General features: G+C 34.1%; 1 long non-coding RNA gene across 1 annotated transcript; it reads right to left on the bottom strand.

The window, feature by feature from the left end:
• Positions 1–847: 847 nt before the first annotated feature.
• On the bottom strand, positions 848–1534 carry LOC147384665 (uncharacterized). Its single transcript, XR_015172905.1, has 3 exons — positions 1377–1534; positions 1107–1193; positions 848–900 (listed from the first exon to the last, which is right to left on the bottom strand). It is a non-coding gene; the product is annotated as an uncharacterized LOC147384665 (long non-coding RNA).
• Positions 1535–3701: the final 2167 nt, after the last annotated feature.

Raw genomic sequence — 3701 nt, 5'->3', positions numbered from 1 at the left:
GCATACATCGAGTTTTTTTTCGATTTTATTTTATTTTTATTTTAAGAAAATCGAATCCGAGGTTACCACCTATGGTGGGTGGAGTAGGGTGCCTAACACCTTCCCTACTTCATAAATGGACCCCCTTACCTTGAATCAAGGGTTGGGCCATGTGCATTATCCAACGAGAAGCTGTGGACATGGGATTTTCAATATTTTAAAAACATCCCTCCACTTTGGGGTGTTTTGGAGTCGCCACCATTCAAATTGGTAAAAGAGTGTGAATGGTCACCCGATGTCACATTTTTTGAAAAATCATACATTTTGTATGTTTGATGACTTTCGTTGGATAATGCACATGGCCCAACCCTTGATTCAAGGTAAGGGGGTCCATTTATGGAGTAGGGAAGGTGTTAGGCACCCTACTCCACCCACCATAGGTGGTAACCTCGGATTCGATTTTCTTAAAATAAAAATAAAATAAAATAAAATAAAATAAAATAAAAAAAAACTTGATGTGTGCCCTCAAGTGTGAGGGGTTTTCAATATTGATTTCAATAATTAAGGGTACCCTTATGAAGAAGGGGCCCTTTGGTGATTTAACCCATGGTGGTGTGTGCAAATGTGTAGGAAGGGGGAGAGTAGAAGAGGGGGTTAGAGGGGATGGTCCTTTTTCAAACCCACCTTGTCCCAATCTTGATCTTCAAGGCTTTTTTTGATGTTCTTCTTTGAGTCTTCTTTTCTCTTTTTCCTTGATTTGTTTGAGAGAAGGTTGAGATTTGAGAGTGGTAAGATGAGTTGAGAATTGATGGTGGTTATGAGGTAGAGTAAGAGTAGAGAGTTAAGAGTTGAGTTGAGGTGAATTGTGAGCAAATCAAGACTCTCTCCTTTGATTTGGTTATTATGTTCCAATGCAGGTACCTATAGAAATGAAATTTTCATTAGTTAACAAAAGGAATTCCGAAGATCAAACACCGTTCTTGCTAAAAACATAAAATAAAAAAAACCTTAATCAATTGTAGTTAAAAAACCAAGCACAAAATCAAAGCTTTATCTCAAAGATTTGGGGTTGGTTATTATCGTTCAGAGCAATAAAGTAGAAGCATGTTGTGTTCAAAGAAAATTACCTTATTAGGAGGGTAGACTTTCTCCTTGTACCAATCAGGCCTATTTGCTAGATCAAGAGGTACCAATTTGATTTCATCTTGCAATCCCTGACCTCGCAAGTTATAAATAAATAAATAATTTTACATAGAAATAAACAATACCTCCACTGTATCAAAAGAACCCAAATCTATCTGCCAATATACTTAGAAAAATTATATAGAAGCTTGAGAAGCACAAAAGCTTTTAAGTCCAATTAAAGAATGGGATTACAAAGAGAACTCAACAAGAACCTTATAATTTCGGGCAATCCATACACGCTGTGCATACGGGCATATGTAAGAAGTATACAACCTTCAACAACAAAGAACACAAATGTCTGTAAGATCATTACTCAGAAAAAACTGAAAACTAACGAACAATGTAAGAAAGCAACAAAAAGGGTCAACTTTAATTGAATAAATTTTCAAGAAATCAAAATCCCTATGTTTCGAACATTATGTGGAAATCAAGGACCAACCATAATCCATGCAACACAAAGAGAAAACAAAAAAGATAACAATAATACAGCAATGGGAGCGAGCATATTTGTGCAGTTCAACACCAAGGGTTATGATCCGAGGCAACAACAATCGAAAGGTTTCACTATACATGAAATTATATAAAGTCTTAATTTCTAGTCCCAAGGTTACAAAGAACAAAATTCTAAGAACTTTAAAAAACAAAATTAAAAAATTAGTTTTCTCCGTTGAATTTTTGTTTTAAAATTAGGGGTTTTGTAGCCATCCATTTTCACCATCTACGATCAAGCACTAAAAGGTGTTTTTTTTTTTTTTTATTTGAATTGAATTGAAGTTCTTCCATGGAAACTAAAGGACTGTGTTATTAGATTTCTAATTCGATAATCCATGTGACCCAAATAACCCTTATTAAGATTTGAATTCTCACTAAATTAGTCATGGTGGCATGATTCATAAAGTAAGGTTTGTTGAACTAAAACACTTGATAAAGTAAGGGAGTTCTTTTAATAAAATTTCAACCGATAGGTCTGGCCGGTAAATCTCGCTTTTTTTATTATATTATATTAGAATAAAAGAAAAAATATTTGTACTCATCTAGTGATGACGTCAGGAATGACGAATTGCAAACGTATGGGAGCTCCATTAAGTTTCTTTTGGCACTATTTTATTGTATTTGTATCTAGTTCTATAAGGAGACTACACAAAACAAATAGATTAGGGATGCAAATGGGCCGAGTTTAACAAGAAATGTTGGACCTGAGCCCGACCCAGGGTTGGGCTCTGCTATAGATTAAAAATAAATATTTCTAGTTCAAACACTTGGACATGTATTTGTAAGGCTTAGATTTTTAGTTTGTAATTGAAAATGATCATTGAGGACGTGGAGTTTGACCGATCGAATGGACTTTGGGCCGAACTTGGGCTGCAAAACATAGGCTTAAAACCAACCCACTCACATTCAGACTTGGGCTGTGCTAGGTTTGATCTTGGGCCTTGTTTTTCGAGGTGAACCTGAACTATGCTTCGTACCTGGGACCTTTTTCAACTTCTCTAAATTAGAAGGACATTTCTCGAAAATTTATTTGAGAGTTTAGTTGGAAAATTTAAAGGAAACTCAGTGTGATACGGGATGAGGTTTCCTAGGGATTGCCTTTGGGAACTTTTTCCCTGGGAAACCTATATTTCAATTTCGCTATGTGAGATAAATAGAGAGAAAAGAAGAGAAACTAAATGAGTTTCTCTCCATTTCTCTTGCTTGGATTGTTAAGTGGAGAGAGACAAGAGAAAATGATTGGAGAGAAAAAAAAAGAGTGAGTTTTCATTCTCTCCAAAATTGGACAGAATAGGAGAGAAATTCTTTTAAAATATTTTATAATTTCAACTCTGCCCGATCTCTTTTAAGATATTTTAAATTTTCAAAGTTGTCTCAAGTTCTCTCATAGTGGAGGGTTATTGAATTTCTCTTCTCTTCTCTCTGTTAGAAAATAAGATGCACTGTATTAAAATGCATGAGATACATTGTATCATTGTTAGTGTATCTCACACAAATAGAAGGTTGTCATGAAGGATATTCTAAAATAGATATTGATATTTAGAATATATCAATTAGGATATTCTAGAATATTTATATTAGGTAATTTTCATATATCTTGGTTGATGTAATGCCTATAAATACCCTATTGGGGCTTTTGTAATTTTCATCCAAGAATCTCAATAAAATTCATATTTTCTACATGGTATCAGATCTCAAGCTCCATTGAGCACATCGATCTTGGTGCACCGTTCTTCGGCGATGGCGCCACTTCCATCGCCGAACCTTAATCACTTTATTTACCTTATTAGTATTTTTTTTTTCAATAAAAATACCATCTTTCTTTATGTTCTGGACTTAGATATTTTATTTTCTTCTTTACTATTATTTTATTTTATTTTTTTTGTTTTTCCAATAAAAATCACAATTTCTTTTATATCTCTACAAATCTCCCAATTTCACACATTCATGCTACACGATCTCAATTTTTTTTTTTCCATCTAAAATCTCTCCAAGAGAGTTCTTTCATTTAAATGGCACAATCCTACTTTTTTATGTTTCTGGGA

This window comes from Akebia trifoliata, chromosome 15 (genome assembly GCF_017979445.1).
Source record: "Akebia trifoliata isolate Shusen 1 chromosome 15, ASM1797944v1, whole genome shotgun sequence".
Lineage (NCBI taxonomy): Eukaryota > Viridiplantae > Streptophyta > Magnoliopsida > Ranunculales > Lardizabalaceae > Akebia > Akebia trifoliata.
Note: the sequence above shows the minus strand (reverse complement) of the source record. Positions and strands in the feature narration are given on the sequence as shown.